Source organism: Leuciscus leuciscus (genome assembly GCF_965113295.1).
Source record: "Leuciscus leuciscus genome assembly, chromosome: 8".
Lineage (NCBI taxonomy): Eukaryota > Metazoa > Chordata > Actinopteri > Cypriniformes > Leuciscidae > Leuciscus > Leuciscus leuciscus.
In genome coordinates, this window is record NC_138732.1 from 40443204 (window position 1) to 40465247 (window position 22044).

At 43.6% G+C, this 22044-nt stretch overlaps 1 long non-coding RNA gene across 1 annotated transcript; it reads right to left on the minus strand.

The window, feature by feature from the left end:
• Positions 1-1040: 1040 nt before the first annotated feature.
• LOC309505143 lies at positions 1041-2525 on the minus strand. The gene is made up of 2 exons (XR_014208323.1): positions 1971-2525; positions 1041-1394 (listed from the first exon to the last, which is right to left on the minus strand). It is a non-coding gene; the product is annotated as an uncharacterized lncRNA (long non-coding RNA).
• Positions 2526-22044: the final 19519 nt, after the last annotated feature.

Below are 22044 nucleotides of genomic sequence, written 5' to 3' on the forward strand. Positions count from 1 at the left end.
ATATGGATTTGTTTGCCTTGCACTGGTCTTATGCTGCGTTCACACCAAACGCGAATATGCGTCTAAATGCACCCACCTAATCTGTCATTTATTTTTGTTTTGATAATAAATGGAGCCAGCCTCCAAAAGTGAAACCTGTCCTGTGATTTAAAAAAAAAAGTTTTTTATACACTTAATTGTGTTTGTTGTCTTTACATTAGAATAATAATGTTTCATATAATCTAGAATAGATATGGAATAAATAGCATTCAATACAAAATGAGTATCTCTCATATATTGAAATCGAGTTTTTATGTGAAAGATTTGCTTTGCACACCAAGCATTTTAGTCATATTACAAATAAATTATTGAGGCCAAACATAAAATAACATTATAAACTGTCACTTCACCACGTGACAGCAGCAAGCAGGCTCCTGATTGGTTAACGCGGCGCGAATTGACGCAGAAGTTCAGATTTTTCAACTCGGGCGGCAGACGCGTGAATGCACAAATAGCACTAATAAAATCATTCGCGCGTAACGCACTTAACGCGCCATGCGCTCAATTCGCGCGAACTAGACGCGCGAATGAGCCGCGCCGCGCTAAACGCCTCATTCGTGCCGCAAGACCTCCAGACACGCGTAAACGCGTCTTACCATTGACTTAACATTGAAATCACTCGCGCCAGACGCATATTCGCGTTTGGTGTGAACGCAGCATTACGCCTGGTTCACACCGGACGCGGAAGCGGCGCGGAACGGAAAATGCGCGCGGTCCGGCGCCTGCCTGTTCACACCAGACGCGTATTCTTCGCGGAGGTCGACAAGCGCTTCTGCTCAGTTGTTGTTTATTCAGAGCTATTTTTTACATCATGGGTAAGTAAATGTGGCGATGGGGGAGCTTTAGATGGTTACGGGCACGCTCTCCCATACAGAGCTATAATGAAGTCACGACTACGCCACCCCAGCATTAACCCAGCTGGGGAAATACCCATAAAAAAAGGGCACACAAGTTCGTTTCTCCCTCCCACAATCACAAGGCACTGAGACGTGAATACGTACAAAAATATATATAATTCTTTATTTAATGATCATAAATAATTAAAAAAGGGTACTAGAGTCAGTCAAGCAATGGGGCTGGATGGCAAAGCCACTACTTTGTATATGAGCAACGAAGTTCAATCAGTAAACAGACATGTCGACTCTCGTGACGGAGCTGGGGTGCACCATTAGCTGGGCAGGCTGAGCAGTAGGCCTCGAATCAGCCCGCAAGGAGTACACCGTGCCCAAAACTTCCAAAAGCACACACACTCGTGAAATCCACTACAAGAAAACCTCTACCGCACACTCAAAGGAGAACTTCTGTTCATCATGCACAGGATGGCTAGCCTGCCCGCTTTTGGATCACCCCTGCTCCTGTACAAAGAAGAGAAAACTAATTAACAAAAGAATATAAATACAGCCTATAAGAAAACAGCATTAATTGTTAATATTGCCCGCAATGGGTAATTAACGCCCAATAAACACACAGAACCAATGTACCGTTGCTTCCGACCGTAGAGACAAAAAAAAAAACACAAAACAAATAATCAATTATATCAGAATCTAAGCATAAGCCAAATATTATAATAAGAAAAAGAAAACAAACCAAAAACAAGCAGCTGTACTCAAAACAGCTGCACACAAAACAGTTGTCAGAAACAGTTAACAAAACAAAATAGAAACAAACCAAACAAAGGAAACAAAACCAATGAAAACAAAACAGCAGCGTCGAGGCTAAACAGCGTCGCGATCAAACGCCATCTTTAACGGCCGATCGGCCAGACTTCCGTTCGAATATCCGGCAGACCATTCCCTCATCCCATTTACGAGCAGTAAAGTAGCAGTCACTCACAGCACGCCGGGTTATACGTGCGATCGGTTCCCTTTTCTACACTGGACCTACAGCAGCAATGTAGAGGAACAAAAACCCTCGAGCAGTACGCTCCGTACCTCCACACAGACACCAGCTGCGCGGAAAAGTCAGCTCACACAGAGCAAGCGAGCACCAGCAACCATGACACCCAGATGAACGCAAGGATGACGCCATATCCTACCACTCTAGAAATGCCCTTCATAAGGCCCGCTAAATAATCATGGGGCGGAGTCATGCTTAAAGGAGCACTTCACCACATAAATAACCTCATAAAATGAATACACCATGTTTCTGTAACCAAGAAGTTTGTACACTTCTTTTATTAATCCGTTGTCGAGACACACACGCAGCCAGAGAGAGAATATGGTAGACAGTAGTAGTGTAGATATACCGTTGAAATATACATCCTCTCTTCAAATTTATTAAATCTATTTTCCTCTTCCTGTTTCCCAGTGCGAGTAGACAGGAGGAGAGCCCTTGCCCTATATCTATTGCTTCGCAGTTGTCACTCGCGGTATTTTAACTTGAAAATTGCTTATATTTTGACAATTGACCGGATTGTCTCGTGTTTCTTGGTGTGACTTCCTGCCGGAATTGACGCGGATCACTCGCGGCTCGCGCAAAAAATAGACCAGACGCCGAAACTGGCGCTTCACTATCCTGGGGATGTGCACGGCAGATTTTGTAACAACGCGCGCGGCGCCGCCGCATCCGAAGATGAACGACTTCGAGCCGAATCTGGCCGAGCTCGAACTTCTCACCACACCGGCACCCAGTTTGCACGTCTAAATTAGTTACTTCATTTAAAAAATGAGCATTCAATAGCATAAAAAGTATTTTTAATGAACATAAAGGTACATGTTTAATAAAAATGTTCACGAAACTTAATGAAATGTTTAGTGAAATTAGAAAATATGTTAGAGATTGTTAATTTAGTTATATTGTATACACATTCTCATATCCATATATTTCGTTTTATTGTCACGAGTAATAATCTCAGGGTTTACTGGGTTTTACACGATTCTTTTTGTAGTGTGGTATTGGTGGTGGTGTACTAAAATAAACATTGTCACGTGTGTAGCTTTCTTCTTCTCACCGCTGATTCCTGATGGTTTAGAGCAGGGGTTTTCAACCGGTGGTCCGCGGCCCCCTGGTGGTCCGCGGCGGCATTGCATGTGGTCCGTGACATGCATTCCAGCCTACGTAATTTCACTATTAAAATCACTTTTTTTTCCATAAAAAAAAAGTTTGTCTTAAAAAAAAGGCAAGTCAGTCAGTAGCCTAATAAATACATTGGCATTCAGTAAAGTGTCGAACCCATAAAAAGTAGAACCATTGTCCGCTTTACATAAAACAAATCACAACATGACCTTGTGTGAGTGAGAGAGTGAGTGAGTGAGTAGCGTTCACACCAAACGCGAATAGAGCGTCTGGCGCAAGTGATTTTCATGTCAAGTCAATGTAAAGACGCGTTTACGCGCATCTGGAGGTCCTGCAGCGCGAATGAGGCGTTTAGCGCGGCGCGGTCGCGCGAATGAGGCAAATTGAGCGTCTGGCGCGATACGCGCGAGTGATTTGAGGGTGAGAGAGCGAGAGAGAGAGAGAGAGAATTCTGATTAGTCGAGAGGATGTATCGCGTTTAGGCTAAAAATAGGTTTGGCACTTATCGCGATTGGGAAAGAAACTGCATCTTGCAGTACATTTTAAACAAGGAAATATAGCGATTTGGCATGAAATGTTGATGGAGCCGTGAATAGGTTCAGTAAAAAGCAAAATGACTTGACAAACAAAAAAATCCTTTTCCTCAATTCGACGTCTGACTGTGCTATCTGACAAAGGAATCCACACACTATATGTTGGGGATATTTTGGGGATATTTAATTTAATTTTATCAATCAATAAATTCTACTAGAAACAAACCTTGTTGTAGGCTATTATTTTAATTTGATACTGTGAAGCTGCTTTGATACAATCTGTATTGTGAAAAGCGCTATAAATATACTTGACTTGACTTGACTTTACACACACAATAGTGGGCCGCCAATTACTTGTTAGTTAGAATGGTGGTCCCTGGCACAGAACCAGTTGAAAACCCCTGGTTTAGAGGACAATTACTCGAGTCGCCCCCTATCGTTTCACAGAATAGTACAACGGCGAGCGCGTCAAGTATAAACGCCTCGTCCATTTCCAGAGGTGCGCGCACAGTCTGCGGAGACTCGCGCTGCGGAGCCAGGCGAAAGTATAACCAAGGCTTTACACGCCACAAATTCAGAGGCATCTACAAGAATTTCGGAGTGCCTGGAATAGTCACAGTCTAAGATCTGCAGGCAACAGAACTCCACTGCAGCTTTGGCCAAATCATGAGAAGGAAGTATTACATCCGCTAGGGGTAAGATGCAATAAACTAAAGAAAAAAGAAAAATACGACCAGCTTTCAGCAGGCCATCAGATCAAAAGAACCGAATAACGAATACCAAAGAAGGCAAAAACCATAAATTAAATTTATGAATCACAGAAGTAAATGACAATAAAGTAGAATTAGTTTTTTAACTACGCTTATCAAAAACATAGCATAAATAAGTTCCAAACAAAAAAAAGGCAGGTCTCTCCTACATTACCACATTCTAAATGAAACACAAGAAAAATATTTTTGATCTGGAGTCTGAGCCGACCCGAAGCCGCAACAGGCTTCTTCTGCCAAGCGGAAGAGGACCGCAAGCTGATCATCCAGTTACCACTGGCAGGCGGCAGCACTGTTTTCAAATCAGCAATGATCAAAAAGCATACACAAATATTATAAGGACACACACAAAAAAATCCACGTAACGTAACACCCTCACCATTAAACAACAACTCATAGTTGATTAAACATGTTCCACCGCACGTGACAAAGTATCTGCCAAAACATTCTCTTTTCCCTTCTTGTAGCAAATTTCTACATTAAACTCCTGTATGATTAATGCCCAACGCATAATATGTTGGTTAGGATTACGCATCCAAGACAGAAAAACCAACGGGTTATGATCTGTAAAGACTACAAGAGGTAGTGAACTTGACCCCACATAAACCTCAAAATACTGTAACGCAAGCAGTAAGGCCAGCGCTTCCTTCTCGATTGTGCTATAATGCAACTGATGTTTCAACTGAGTCTACAACATTTCATAGGTCAGAAAGCGGATCTTCAATTACTTCAGGAAACGGCAGTACCTTTCCACCTGCGAGATCATTACCGAGAATCAAATCAATACCTTTAATAGGTAATTGCAGACGAACAGCAATCTTAACAAGATCAGAAACAAGGCCAGATTGAATGTTTACACGATGTAAAGGAACTCTGACTATCCCTAATCCCCAGTAGCGGTTTTTGGCACAGGCGAACCGGGCAATCGCCCGGGGCGGCATTTTTTGGGGGGGCGGCGTCGCCGGCACGAGCAAAAAAAAAATATTATTTAGACTATTATCTATCATTTAAGATAGTGTGGGGAATTGACAAATTTGCGCCCCCTGCAGCTGCAGGCGCCCCTGAGAAGATGCCGTGCACAGAAGCTGTTTGTTTGAGAAGGGGAAAGGGGAGGGGGCGCGGAGGCGCGGGCGCGGATGACAGTTCACCTCTGGGTCTCTCCCAAATGGAACGGACAAGGGGGGATAGATAACTATCCATATAGTTATCTAAGTCAGTCACACCTCGACTTTCTTCCAAATAACGCACATTTCATTCATAATATTATAAATACAGGCCTCTATATTTCCTGCACATTTTTGTTTTTCTAAATTGTCTGAATGGCTAATAAAAATAGGTAATACAAAACGATTACTTGGTCACCACCACCGAGGTGAATTGGTTTAGTCTTGACTTCTGGTCGTGACTCGTCGTGAGTGACAGTTGGTATGGGGGGGATCAGGGGAAATCTGTTGATTGTCGATGTCGAGTGCCAAATAAGAGATGGACAAGAAAGGTCAAAGCCATCAGGTGCCCGTTTTAGAAACGAGCGAAAGATAAAGGTATGCAACTATGTTTTCTCTGTATGATTACGGTATCCATGTCATGAATGAAGGGGCAATATTAATTGGTGGTTATAACTCTTATTTGTTAGCCTTTTTGCTATGATTCTTGCTATGCTTAAAAATAATTCGGTTTTAACTCAAACACGAGATCTAATTTCACCATAATATTGTGCTTTGCAACAAAACTGTTACAAGTTCAGTTATTACACTGCAAAAAAATGCTTTTCTTACTTAGTATTTTTGTCTTGTTTCCAGTCCAAATATCAAACATTTCTTAAATAAAGATGCATAACGTTATTTTACTAAAGTAGTAAAATGACATAAGATATTAAGTCTTGTTTTCTGGGGAAATAAATAAAAATTGAGTTTTTGCTTAAAACAAGCAAAACATGATCTGCCAATGGGGTAAGAAAAATGGGGGCGGGGGGCACGCTCGAAGGGGGTCTCGCCCAGGGTGTAATTCAATGTGGAACCGCCACTGCTAATCCCTAAGCCAACACGTCGGAAACACAATACGAATCCTTAGAAGGCTCAAATCAGGTAATTATGCAGTGGGTTTAGCTAATTACTCTGCTTTTATGGAAGCATGGCCCATTTTTTTCATTTATTATTTCTTCACTGATACATTGTTGGATACAATGGAAAATCTAAGAGTAAAAATTTAAGTGAAGTATTTTCTCTATGTTGATGCTTTTATAGAATTTTTCAGCTTGTAATTTGCTTTAGGTTATCTAAGCATCTGCTATGTAAATACACATACAAGTCCATCCATCCATCCATCTTCTACCGCTTATCCGGGGCCGGGTCGCGGGGGCAGCAGTCTAAGCAGGGATGCCCAGACTTCCCTCTCCCTAGACACTTCCTCCAGCTCTTCCGGGGGGACACCGAGGCGTTCCCAGGCCAGCCGGGAGACATAGTCTCTCCAGCGTGTCCTAGGTCTTCCCCGGGGTCTCCTCCCGGTGGGACATGCCCGGAACGCCTTCCCGGGAAGGCGTCCAGGAGGCGTCCGGAAAAGATGCCCGAGCCACCTCAACTGACCCCTCTCGATGTGGAGGACCCCTCTGAGCTCCTCCCGAGTGACCGAGCTTCTCACCCTATCTCTAAGGGATCGCCCAGCCACCCTGCGGAGAAAGCTCATTTCGGCCGCTTGTATCCGGGATCTTGTCCTTTCGGTCATGACCCACAGCTCATGACCATAGGTGAGAGTAGGAACGTAGATTGACTGGTAAATCGAGAGCTTCGCCTTGCGGCTCAGCTCCTTCTTCACCACGACAGACCGGTACAGGGACCGCATTACTGCAGAAGCTGCACCGATCCGCCTGTCAATCTCCCGTTCCATCCTTCCCTCACTCGTGAACAAGACCCCAAGATACTTGAACTCCTCCACTTGAGGCAGGAGCTCTCCACCAACCTGGAGCGGGCAAACCACCCTTTTCCGACTGAGAACCATGGCCTCGGATTTGGATGCTGATTTTCATCCCAGCCGCTTCACACTCGGCTGCAAACCGTCCCAGTGCATGCTGGAGGTCCTGGTTTGATGAGGCCAACACGACAACATCATCCGCAAAGAGCAGAGATGAAATCGTGTGGTCCCCAAACCTGACCCCCTCCGGCCCCTGGCTGCGCCTAGAAATTCTGTCCATAAAAATTATGAACAGAACCGGCGACAAAGGGCAGCCCTGCCGGAGTCCAACACGCACCGGGAACAAGTCTGACTTACTGCTGGCAATACGAACCAAGCTCCTGCTCCGGAAGTATGGGGTCCTGATTTCCTTTACTTCTGATTCTTCACTGTTCGTCTTCTGAAGTTCCTGAAACAAATGACACATTCAGACACTGCATTGTAATGCAGACAGAAAGATTACACAATGTCATCAGAGGATGTCTGTTATAAAGTTTACCCTACATACTTTGGCTTGATCTGCTATCAAAGTCTGATTATATTCCTCATCCTGCTCCTCACGCATCCTCCGCCATTCACTTAAAGATTCCTGACAATATTTTGAGATAGGAAATTTAGAAATATTAAAGACACTCCTAAGAGCATCTACCATAAAACCTGTACCAAATAAATGTGGATGATCCACAAGACTCTCTTCTTCAGTTTGATGAACATTATATACAAAAAATGAAAAATAAAAAAAAATGAAAAATAAGAAGTGTTTTGAAATGCTAATATTGTGAACCTACAAACTGAAATTATGGCAGAAGTAGATGGTAAGACAAGCTCTTAGCAATGCAAACGTGAAGTTTACCATGTCTGTATTTTCCTCTGTTAAATGGATGAACAGTTGGTCAGTATTTTCCTCAGTGTGTGACTGGTTGATGAGTGATCACTGTCTGAAGTATGTGCATTTAGGTGTTCGTTCTCTAATGTTGGTGGCAGGGGATTGGAACATTCAGTCCTAGGCCTTCAAAAACATGAAATTAAAATTTGTTTTCCTAATAAGAAACTGAATATTAAATCAAGATTATGACCAGTCAATGTTTTCCATACCTGCAGCTCTCAATGTGAACCTTAAGTTCACTGAAATTGAACTTTTTCACAGGTAAGACATCTCTCCATTGGCCCAAGCATGGGAGATTCGCAGACAACCTTAAAAATTAAAAAAGCAATCTCAGAATTTTAGATAACTGTAAATGAAAATAATAAAAAATAAACTCAGTACATTATGAAAAAATAAAAAAAAATGATTGTGTTGCCTAAAATGTAATAAGCACAGAATTGAGCAAATAAGTCATTAACTGTTGTAAAAATAAATTAAAAAACGTACAGAACTGGACAGGTCTATGTCTTTTTGCATAGGACGTATGTAGATGACAGCATGTCCCATATTTTCTTTTAAAGTCTTAATTTTGCATCCTGTGTTTGGGCAAGGCAACACCACCAGATTCCTAGATCGGGTCATGCTTGAACATTTTTAGAAGAAAAACTTTTGTTTAACAACTTTTGTTTATAAACAAAAACGTACACGATACCCACCAACAAAAATGTAAGCAGCTTCCAGTTCCTCCCTTTCAAACGTTGTTGGTGCAACACTTTGTGTCATGCTTCTTAAGCAGCAGAAAACTCTTGTGAAGCTACTGCGAGGTCTTGCAGAACGACTACGGCGACTTAAAGGTCTCCTGCTGCTTCTAGCTTGTGAAAAGTCTATTTACTTCAACTGTAAATTTGAAAACAATGTCAATGTAAACTTAACCCATAACAATGACATTTTAAAAATGCTTTGTTTAAAGCGCAGCTATTTTGAACAATAAAGTTGAAAAAACATATAACAGAACTTTTTGTACTGTATAGACCTTAATAGACCAACATAGATATCCCACAGGAACTACTCCCTATCTCCTATATCAGTGTTTCAGTATAGGCGGCTCTATCAGGTACTGTGCAAGCAAATATCACCTGCAGAGACGATTGTGCTTCAGTTTGATGATGACTGAGGTCATGTTGGGCAAAACATGCAACAGCTTCTTCAAATGTAAAGTGTGCAAAACTGATTTTCATTGATGAGCATTATTGCTTTATGCGTTTGACATCTTTTGACCTTGTCTGTGAAACCACTTGTGTATTATGTGTCAGTATGTCAGTAACCAAACAGTTAACTGGAACCATTGACTTTCATAGTAGGAAAAAAATACTATGGAAGTCAATGGTTACTGACATTCTTCAAAATATCTTCCTTTGTGTTCAGCAGAAAGAAATTCATACAGGTTTGAAACAACTTGAGGGTGAGTAAAGGATGACAGAATTTTCATTTTAAAGTGAACTATCCCTTTAAATACTGCCAAAATATTTTATACATAAATGTAGTTTTCTTAAAGGAGAAGTTCACTTTTAAAATGAAAATTCTGTCATCATATACTCACCCTCATGTTGTTTCAAAGCTGTATGAATTTCTTTCTTCTGCTGAACACAAAGGAAGATATTTAGAAGAATGTCAGTAACCAGACAATTTTTGGGTCCCATTGACTTCCATAGTATATTTTTTTCCTACTATGGAAGTCAATGGGACCCAAAAACTGTCTGGTTACTGACATTCTTCTAAATATCTTCCTTTGTGTTCAGCAGAAGAAAGAAATTCATACAGCTTTGAAACAACATGAGGGTGAGTATATGATGACAGAATTTTCATTTTAAAAGTGAACTTCTCCTTTAAATCCCCTCCTTTATTACATTTAGAAGGGTGTCACGTGATAACAACAATATTCGTGACATCATTCTACTCTCTAAATTGTCACATACTATATTTTAATACAACTGAATCCCCAATAAAGGCGTTTTTGATTTAGATTTTCTGTTGTCAGACATTAACTTAGGGGCCGCCAACACGACACCGTTCTAACAGAAAACCCTTAATGCGCTCCGGCCTGCTCATCCGCACAAAACACCCATGTGACCGCTTCGTAATCGGATTCAAAAATACGTGACACAGAGCGTGTCCTTGTGGTTTGTTAAGGTGTATTGCGTTGCATTGAATTGTTTGTTGTAAAGCAAGAGTATTTTGTTGCAGTATAAAATATTTCCATTCCATGCATTTCTTAAAGCACTGTCATTTACACACACTCCCACTGTTTCAAAGGACTGCACTGGTCCCATCTCAAAACACTTTAAGCACTACCCTCTCCCCAAGCACCGGTACTTCTGAAGAACACTTCTTACAATGATCATTAAGCACAACGTCACTATAAGCCTTGCCCATCTGGGCTATAATACATTGTTGGTCTGTAGTAGGTGTAGGCTACAGATTTACGATAATCCTGTGAAAGAGAGCGAGAGTGTGTGTGTGTGTGTGTGTGTGTGTGTGTGTGTGTGTGTGTGTGTGTGTGTGTGTGTGTGTGTGTGTTTATTTACTTCCTCTATTCATGAGTTTTATTTGTTTACAAACAGGAAAAATGTCCACATCAAGAATACAAAATGCTTTTTTCATAGTTTTGAGTTACTAGTATATGCAATGGAACAGATTGTAGTCATGTATTTAATATATTGATTAATTTATTAATCAATCTATTCATTCATTCATTCATTCATGTTTGCTTCTAAGATGAATGCGTTGGTCGGTTGTGTCAGAGTGGTCGTGTTGATGAGACCTTCACAGGGCTGATGAGGCTGGCACTTCAGGGATGCGTCATGGATGGGTCCAGGTGCAGGTCCACCATCTTATCTGGATACGGCCGGGATCCGGCTGACTTCAGTAGACATGGAGGGACTGGTTGACACTTCAGGACTGCGTTGTCATCAAGTCATCATGTCCAGGCGCAGGTCCTTAATCAGATCTGGATACGGCCTGGATCAGGTGGACTGCGGTAAAACTAAATAAAGAGCAAATTATGCACATTAAGTGCGCATCTGATGAACACTAGCTACTTCATGGGAGAGAAGTCATGATTGGGTAGGAAGTGTTGTAGGTCACATGACAGTGCAGATTGTAAGTCAAGTCATCTTTATTTATATAACGCTTTATACAATAGCCTACAGGTTGTTTTAAAGCAGCTTCACAGTGATAAACAGGAGAATTATGCACTGTTGTTCAGCTGAAGTCTCAGTTCTGTTGTAAAGATCATCAATTATTAAATTACTTCATTTAATCTATAAAGAAGTTCTGCAACAAAAAAAGATGTCATCTTCCAGCTCAGTTCAGTTCTCATACAGCAGTGTCAGTACAGTCAGTACATTGCACACACACTCATACATACTATATAAAAATTCAATTCAAACCGAGGGTTCAGATTTTTGAGACAAATTCATTTTAAATGCAACTTTGAAAAGACACAATATTTTTACCTTTTCTATGATTATTGTACAGTAGTTATACGATTCATAATAGTGCCTAACAGCCATTGACTTTTGGTGAATTCTGCTGTTTTGAAGCCAAAATATGTAATTTAGCGAGTGATTCATCCAGAAACAATGAGTTTTGAGTGAGGGTGGTTGGGGGAATCTGAATTTGTCAACGTTTATTTGCTTCAAGATGCAAGTATTATATATCCATTTAAATAACAGCCTTTTGTGATAATGACTGGGAGATCTGGGGAATCTGTCACAGATGCGGTGCATTTCTCTAAAGCAGGGGTGTCCAATCCTGCTCCTGGAGGGCCATTGTCCTGCAAAGTTTAGCTCCAACCTCAATTAAACGCACCTGAACCAGCTAATCAATGTCTCACTAGGCATACTAGAAACTTACAGGCATGTATGTTTAGGCAAGTTGGAGTTAAACTTTGCAGGACAGTGGCCCATCAGGACCGACTTTGGACATCCCTGCTCTAAAGGACTACAGAGAATGCGGGTAAAAATCAACTGTGGCGGGTAACGCTGTCAAATCACGAGCCAATTTGGTGTGTTACTATTATGTTTACTCACTTTGCTGGGGAAGTTCGTTTTAGCCAAATCGGTGCAGATTTAGCACAAATACTCAACTTGAGTCATCATGATATATTAAATACAGCGCATTGCGCAGAATCTGCTCATATGGCTTACTTGAACACTTAATTCACTATGCAACAAATAACGGGACGCTTGTTCATTGGCATTGAAGCAATAGTTAAGATTAAAAAGCATTTGGTTAACAGAAAAGACATTATTTTCCTCCTACATTTTTTAAAATGTTCTTTGTACTGTATTGATCTGTCCCCCAAAACACATTTTTGGTGGAAAGGATGAGAATGAAAGAGTTAGAGAGGAGATGGATGACAGGATTTTGTACGAATAAGAAATTAATGAAATCCAAATTTTATAATAACAATATTTTATATGTGTGGCGGACAGTAGGTGTATTACAGAAAGATTTAAGGAAGAGTCGACTACGCCACCCTGGTCACTAAACCAAAGTAGTATCCTAATGAGGACACACAGGTTCGGTGTTTCCCTTACACAGAAAATTGGAGACGTGGGTATAAGAAAATACAAAAAAATATTCTTTATTGGACAAATGTAAAATATTAAAATATGCGGCAATTGGAATCAATCACTCCACACACACAGACACACAATAACAATACAGACTTATCAGGACTTGTGATTACCGGAAGCAGGATGAGCTAGCGCCAAACTTCTCCACATCAGCAATGGTCGAGAAGCACAAACACGTGCACTACACTGCACCCTCACATCAACCAAGATCAATCCCTATAGGTTATAGACCACACACACACGGTGCATCAGGCCCCACCACCAAAATAGAGCAACTAGCTCTCCTGCTCCGGACTCACAGTGCCTGAAAGACAAGAAAAACGAATTACAACACAAGAAATAGTTTACAAGAATACTAATTTACAAGGCACAACCACAATACCCAATATCACAAAACAAAATATATGATCCACTCAAACCTGTAGTTGTGGGTTTCAGTAAGGTTTTCAGTGCATTGGTTTACAGTCACCAGCCTGTCCCAGCTTCACAGGCCGGCCAACACCCACAACCCTCTTTCATCTAACAGGCTGAGGATCACTCACAAAATTAAGTAATGCAAATATTATTCACAAAAGAAATACAGGGCGAACCCATAAAAGATCAAAAACAAACAAAATAAATGAAGTTAAATTGTCCCAATAATAAAGCAAACTAACTCAAATATATTGAATGCTGGGCGTGCTCACATGAGAGCCACTACTGGCCAGCAGGTTATTGAAATAAAACAATAAACAAAAGAAAAAGATATTGGGAACAAAACAGCAGCAATGAAAGTCCCAATCCGAGCAGCAGTCCTCACGTACTTTTATAACGGCAGATTCATTCACCTGCAAAAGCCCGGATGTGAACTAAAATATGCACCGTACTGGCTCATCATTATAATACAGTGATCACACATACCAACATGCGGCGATCGCGTCATTCATCCGGCAGCAACAGAGTGAGAACCAAATAATACCAAAGCGAGCTGAAATACACAGATAACCCCATGACTAAAGATTACTCAAAATAAATACGACCACAAGAGCCAAAAAGACACTTACCAGAAAGCCAAACAGCAATACACCAGCGAGGATTATTGCAGTAGTATGACGTGCGTTCGTATACGGCAAACGGCGCGCGTTCACCAACCACTGTAAACACTCAGCTTGAACACGCGCTTCTCCACAAGCCGCACCGCACCTGACAAGAGTTACGTTGTTAACCGTTTAGCGTCCGGTAGGTTCGAGCAATAATAACCAGCTGCCGTCGCACTCACCTCCAGCCAGAATGAAAACACAACGACTGCAAACACTCAGCACCACATGTGCTTATCCACAAACCGCACGGCAACTCCAGCCAGGATGAACGCAGAGAAATGACGTGCCAGCGAAACAGTCACACATCAACGCAATGTCCGGTGGCCAAACAGCCACCTTGATATACCCGTATGAATGAGACGCTAATTACCTGCGGGCCTCTAGGGCGGAGTCAACACATGCAAACGAGGTGCTACCCAACAGCAGCACTTCACTACATATATACTGTATAAGCTGTGACATAGTTAATCTGGTTAATTTCTTTTCTTTTCTTGGCTAGTAGAAGTTTTGAATGGCCGGTAATTTAAAAATTTAGTATCCAAATTGGCCGGTGAGTGAAAAAGTTACTTTCAAACCCTGATAGCAACAGTAAAGACATTAATACAAAGTTCTGTCATGAAACTCTACACACACAGGCTGATGGTCCTCAACTCAATCTGCTTGCATCACGTTGTTCTCCTCATGACGAGCTGATGGTTCCTGTTGCATCAGAGGCCAATGAGCTTGTTGTTCAACATTCAAATACTTGATCAGTGTTTGCTGTAGTTTGCAGAAACCCTCCACCTTCCCCAGCTCCACCTGTATAGATCTGTTACGGGTAATATCATGCAGGAAATGTAATCTTCGATCACATGGGCAAATGTATGATATCCCAAGAACGCGAACTGTTCCCTCTTCGAGCTGCGTCGAGACGCGGTGGGAACGCCCTGCGTGATTGCGTCGTGAAGCACGTGTATAATCAGTCCAATGGAAAGACGAGACGTCATAGGCGGGTGACGTCATCGACCAGGAAGCTATAAAGCACCCCTGCGACAGACCACGGCAGCTTCTGTGCCTTCAGCAAGCGATCTGTGTATTCTGTCCTTGTCATATTTATTGTTGTCTGTCAAGTTGCAATATATATATATTTATTATGGCAAAAGAGAGCAAGCAAGTGTTGTGTTGTTCCCTCCCCACGTTATATCACGGGTGGAGACACACACTTCAGCTTTGTGTTGCTTGTTTGGGAGTGGAGCATGCCAACAGTCAGTTCTCGAGGGGGCTGACTGTGAGCATTGCGAGAAGCTGTCCGTGAGGACGCTCCGCTCCCGCCGGCCGTTCTTCGAGGAGGACGGTTCGGTGCGCGCGCCCCGAGGCGCGGGTCCCGCTGCTGCCGAGGCACGGCGTCGACGCGCATCTTGGGGATCGCAAATGGTTCTAACAAACACCTGTTCGATCCACGTGCCTTATCTCGGGGAGAAGCACGCTCTGCGGTTTCTCCTCCCCGGGATGATGCACTCATGCTGCGATTTCCAGTTCCGAGGAATTGGTATCGTTAGTGTTTTTGTTTTAAAAATAAATAAATAAAAGAAAATAAGGCAGATGTTTATGAGTTTTCAATAAATAAATAAATAAGTCAGCTCATAACTCTGTTGAATAAAGAGGAGCTTATAAAAGGTGGTTTTATATAATGCTGTTGCTAAGTTAAATATTACTGGCCAGCCGAACATATAAGTGAAAGTATAAGGAAAACTCTATATCTCAGCCTCCTCGTCGGGGAGTGCCGTTTTTTCCCTATCTCCACACTGAGGTGTCGAGATCGTGGAATAAACCGGTTTCTGTTTATGTGTTTTATCCCTAAACTTCTACTATAGTAATGTTATGGGTATTAAGTATCATGGTATGACAGTGCCTCGGGTTAAAGAGACGCTTGCGAGCTATCTCTCCCGTGTTGGTGTCATCATAACCCCGACATTACCCACCAGCCACCATAATAGATAAATATTATTAGGCAGCACTGGTAGGTAAAATATATAAGCATGGATGAATGTGAGGATGTAACAACAGATAAACTATACCGGGGAGGGACGGTTTCGAGAAATCGTTTCTCCTCGGCGTCCTCTGGGTGGCGACTCTCTGAGGAGGGTCGCAGCGCTGCCAGTTCGGTTGTTTCCTGCTGGTGGCCACGGAGTGTTATATTTATATATATATATATATATATAGTTTTTCTGATGTAAAGAAAAATTAAGATAAAATATGTCTTTTCTTCTGGACGCTCCGCTTTCAAAAAAACGAAGAAAAAACTCTTCAGCGGCGTTCCAAAGGTTTTTTCCTCACCGATCTAACGTTCCTGAGACTGCTGGGTGGGAGCAGTCTCAGCATACTTAAGCTCCTCGCAGCATAGAGTGCGGTAAAACAAAGATTCGCCATTCGGGCTCATCCACAATCGATGGGGACCTGGGTGGCAGTCACAGTCTAGCCAGTTAGAGATATGCAAGATCTGAGGACTGTTTTATCTCTAAAATAGCTAAAAATGGAAGAAGCCCTGACGCCGAGGCTGCAGGCTTCTGAGGGTGGTCCCCTCCGGGGTAGGGACGGTTTTGAGAAATCGTTTCTCCTCGGCGCCCTCTGGGGTGCGACTCTCTGAGGAGGGTCGCAACGCTGGCTGTTCGGTTTTCCTGCCGGTTCGCCGTTTCAGGACACCGAGGTGTCAGCGTCCCCAAACGATCCTCCGAGGAGGGACGTAGAGCAGTCAGTTCGGTTTCCCTGCCGGTTCGCCGTTTCAGGGCGCTGAGGTGCCTGCTTTTTCCAACGATCCTCCGAGGAGGGTCGTAGGAACAAAGCTAGTTAGAGGTAGACAAGATCTGAGGACTGTCGTTATCTCTAATAAAACTTAGACAAGAAGTCCTGACGCTGAGGCTATCAGGCTTCTGAAGGTTCCTCCGGGGCAGGGACGGTTTTGAGAAATCGTTTCTCCTCGGCGCCCTCTGGGGTGCGACTCTCTGAGGAGGGTCGCAACGCTGCCAGTTCGGTTTTTCTGCCGGTTCGCCGTTTCAGGACACCGAGGTGTCAGCGTCCCCAAACGATCCTCCGAGGAGGGTCGTAGAGCAGTCATTTCGGTTTCCCTGCCGGTTCGCCGTTTCAGGGCGCCGAGGTGCCTGCTATTTTCCAGCGATCCTCCGAGGAGGGTCGTAGGAACAAAGCTAGTTAGAGGTAGGCAAGATCTGAGGACTGTCGTTATCTCTATTAAAACTTAGACAAGAAGTCCTGACGCTGAGGCTATCAGGCTTCTGAAGGTTCCCCCGGGGCAGGGACGGTTTTGAGAAATCGTTTCTCCTCGGCACCCTCTGGGGTGCGACTCTCTGAGGAGGGTCGCAGCGCTGCCAGTTCGGTTGTTCCCTGCCGGTTCTCCGTTCAGGGCACCGAGGTGTCAGCGTCCCCATACGATCCTCCGAGGAGGGGCGTAGAACGGTCAGTTTGGTTGTTCCCTGTCAGTTCGCCGCTTCAGGGCACCAAAGTGACTGTTCAACCAAATCCAGAGGCCAGTCTCGAGAGACTGGTTCTCCTAGTAGAATTTCTGGCAGCGTGGAAACTACTGCCATATATTTCTCATTGGGTCCTGCACACTTTAGAAAAGGGTTTCAGAATTCAGTTCGGTTCTCGTCCGCACAGATTTCTAGAGGTCCTCCCCACAGTGGTGGACCCCGAGCAGGCTCTGGTTATGGAGCAGGAAGTACTGACACTTCTGCAAAAGGAGCTATAGAAGGGGTTTCTCCTCCCAGCAGACAGTCAGGGTTTTACAGCCGTTACTTCATTGTTTCCGAAAGAGGATGAGGGGTTGCGTCATATTCTAGACCTGCGTCAATTAAAGAGCAGGTTTCAGAATCTCAAGTTCAAAGTATGCTATACGCCAAAATGATTGTCACAGATTCAGTCCGAGGACTGGTTTGTCACAATAGACTTGAAGGACGCTTACTTATCTATCCATCCTCATCACAGGAGGTTCCTGAGGTTTGCTTTCGGGGGCGAAGCATACCAGTATTGGGTTCTTCCCTTCGGCCTAGGTTTATCAGCCCGCATCTTTACAAAATGCGTGGATGCAGCTCTGGCTCCTCTGAGACTCCAGGGCATTCGCGTATTATACTTTATCGACGATTGGTTGATTTTAGCTCAGTCCGAGCAGTTGGCGGTTCGGCATCGAGATGTCGTTCTGTCTCACATAAAGAGGTTGGGGTTGTGGCTCAACGCCAAGAAGAGTGTGCTCCTCCCAGCTCAGAGGACCACTTTTCTGGGTGTTTTATGGGATTCGACAATAATGCAAGCACGTCTGTCTCCTGCACGTATTTCTGCGATTCTCACAGCCGTAAAGGGGATAAAACTAGGCCAGTCACTCACTGTGAAACAGTTTCAGAGACTGTTGGGGCTCATGGCAGCTGCGTCCAACGTAATCACTTTTGGCCTTTTGTACATGAGACCTTTGCAGTGGCTCAGGATCAAGGGGTTTTCTCCGAGGGGAAATCCATTTCGCACGATCAAGGTCACGTGGCGATGCCTTCGTGCCTTGGTCATGTGGAAGAAACCTTGGTTCCTCGCCCAGGGCCCAGTGCTGGGGGCTTCTTGTCGACGCGTAACGCTTTCGACGGATGCTTCCCTCACGAGATGGGGGGCGGTCATGAGTGGCCGCTCGGCGAAAGGTCTTTTGCAGGACCATCAACGTTCTTGCCACATAAATCGGCTAGAAATGATGGCGGTATTTCGAGCTCTCAAATACTTCCTGCCAGACCTGAGAGGTCACCATGTGCTTGTCCTTCCAGACAACACACTGATGGTCTCGTATATCAGAGCAGATATCCTGTTGAGGCAGGGGCTGAGGCCCGGGGAATGGGGACTTCACCCCCAAGGTGGTGGAGCTCCTTTAGGAGAACTTCGGTCAAAACTCAAGTCTACCTTTCGCATCGTTTATACAACGCATTGCCCATTTGGTTCTCCCTGATGCATCCAGCTCTGCTTGAACTGGATGCAACGTATTAGGTGTGGTTGAGGCTACACCTGTACGCATTTCCCGATATCTTTGCTCCCGGGAGTTACTCTCTTCCGGAGTTATGGATACTATGGACTCGGCCTCTGAGGGGGCCCAGCTCATAGATTCAGGTCTCTCGACTGAGGTCGTGGAGACCATACTCCAGTCTAGAGCTCCCTCCACGAGAAGACTGAATATGCATTGAAATGGAAACTGTTCTCTGCCTGGTGCGGAGAATGCCTTCTGAATCTTGCTATCTGCCCTATGGTACAGTACTTGATTTCTGCAATGAATGTTTCTTTGCTGGGTTATCTCTGAGGAGAGATCCTTATTTCATCTTCTCCGTGGTACTTGAGGCTGAGGCCTGCACGTACTTGGATTTGCACCTGGTATGGTGATAGTCTTTCCTCACCCCTTGCCGGGTTGTATTCCTACTAAATTTGTGGGTCATTTGTGCTGCAGGCCTTCTGTCCTCCACCTTAATACAAGCCAGATCAGGAAGAACTTAATCTGTTTTGCCCTGTCCGGGCTCTTGGATGCTTATGTCCACAGAGCTGCAACCTGTGGCATATATATAAGAGCAGTTATTTGTCTGCTTCAGGTTACCTAAGATAGGTTGCCCTGCATCTAAACAGATATTGAGCAAGTGAGTAGTTGAGGCTATCTCACTTGCTTATGAAGCGGCCGGACAGCCTTCACCTTTGGCTGTCCCGGCCCATTCTACCAGGAGTATGGCTGCCTCTAAGGCTTTATTATCAGGAGTTTCACTCTGACATCTGTAATGCGGCAGGCAGGTCCTCACCGCATACATTTGTTAGATTTTATGACTTGGACCTAGGCTCCACTCCAGGGTCTAGGGTGCTTGTTTCCTAGTATGCGCATGGTCTTCATACAGAACAGGCATTTGTCATATGGCGTCGTGGGTATAGGGTTCCCACCGCGTCTCGACGCAGCTCGAAGTTCCCTTGAAAGGGAACGTCTCAGGTTACGTATGTAACCCTGGTTCCCTGAGAGGGAACGAGACGCTGCGTCGCCTTGCCATACTCCCTGCATGCCTGTGATCGACTTGCTTCGGCTTTCAGATGCTGCCGTGGTCTGTCGCAGGGGTGCTTTATAGCTTCCTGGTCGATGACGTCACCCGCCTATGACGTCTCGTCTTTCCATTGGACTGATTATACACGTGCTTCATGACGCAATCACGCAGGGCGTTCCCACCGCGTCTCCACGCAGCTCGAAGTTCCCTCTCAGGGAACCAGGGTCACATACGTAACCTGAGACGTTTTCGGTGAAAGTGCCTTTAAAGTTTTTGCAAAGTTTAAAGTTCATGCTATATTGAACAGCAGCAATAATAACAGCAGCAGTGTAGTTTACATTCACAATCATCTATATTACACACTGCATGAAAGGGAATATTCGAAAAACCATAATAGGGGCACATTAACATGGTCAGGTCCATTACATTTACATTTACATTTAGTCATTTAGGAGACGCTTTTGTCCAAAGCGACTTACAAATTAGGACTAAATTAAGCGAGTCATCGTGAAGAGGCAAAAACAACGCAAGAAGTGCTCAAAATACGAAGTTCAGGCATTATTCAGAGTAGCATAAGCCCGATAAGCGAGAATTTACAGGAAAAGGATTTTTATTTTATTTATTTTTTTATGAGGTTAAGTGCTCACGGAAGAGAAGAGTTTTCAGCTCTTTTTTGAATGTTGTCATGGATTCTGCATTCCGGATGCCGGTGGGGAGATCATTCCACCAGCATGGAACAGTGAATGAGAATGTCCTGGAAAGTGATTTTTTGGCTCTCTGCGATGGGACCACGAGACGTCGCTCTTTGACCGATCGAAGGCTTCTGGTAGGGATGTAGACTTGTAGGAGTGAGTGAAAGTAGGAGGGAGCTGAGCCTGTGATAGATCTGTAAGCAAGCGTCAGTGCCTTGAACTTGATGCGAGCAGAGAGAGGTAGCCAGTGCAGAGAGATGAACAGAGGAGTGACGTGGGCCCTCTTGGGCTCGTTGAAGACAAGACGAGCTGCAGCGTTCTGAATCATTTGTAGAGGTTTAGTTGCACATGATGGAAGTCCAGCCAGAAGAGCATTGCAGTAGTCAAGCCTAGTAATGACCAGGGCCTGGATGAGAAGTTGTGTTGCATGCTCAGTTAGGAAAGGCCTGATCTTCCTGATGTTGTGCAGTGCAAACCTGCATGATCGAGCTGTCTTTGAAATGTGATCTGTTTAGCATTACCGTGCTAAACTCTCAGAGAGTTGTCATGATAGAAATTATGCATGTTCTTGCTTCGGTTCATAACTCAAAATGATATAAGTGGGTCTGAAGACATGGCAGTAATTGTGAAAATGTTATCAAAAAAATCCACTGTTTTCCACATGAAAATGCAGGTTGATCACCGGCAGTCGAGGACACTTGCATTTTTGCTTGGATAATTTAAAAAATGTATATTATATCAGGATTTTATCCCGGCCCCCATGCATACTTTATAATAACACCACTAAACTGTAATGGTAATGTAAGAATCTGTTCAGGTTTTATTAGTAATAGAGAGTGACGTGTCTGTACGGGACATGTACAGTTAATACAGGTAATACTGCAGATAAAGCTCCGTCACATATAACAGAGTCCATGTTGTTTTGCCGTTCAAGAGTTGAAAGAGCAGAAACTAATCAGTTCACGAGCCGCCTTATCTTTATGAGCCATTCATACATTACATTGAGTATCAGGATTCACAGTATAGGAAGAAGAGCCAGAACTGTTACTGATGCCCCTAAAAACACTAGTTGCATGATGTTCCTATATCTACTCTGGAAGTACATGATTCTGAACACAGCTTTGAAGCGTTTACTAAAGAGCTGATGAGTTGCATCAGTGAGTTTGATTAGGAATAATTTAAAAATGTTAGTGTGCCTCCAGGAACAGGGTTTGGAAATATTGAATTACAGCATCTTCCCCTACACTACATGAGCCTGTCCAGCAGAGGGAGTCACACACACACACACACACACACACACACACACACACACACACACACACACACACTACATAATCATTTATCCAAATGACTCTAAAATGCAGAAGCAGAAAACAGGAAGAAAATGAGTATTTGCTTCATAGACCAAACCTGAGAAATCGGCACCATCTTGTAAA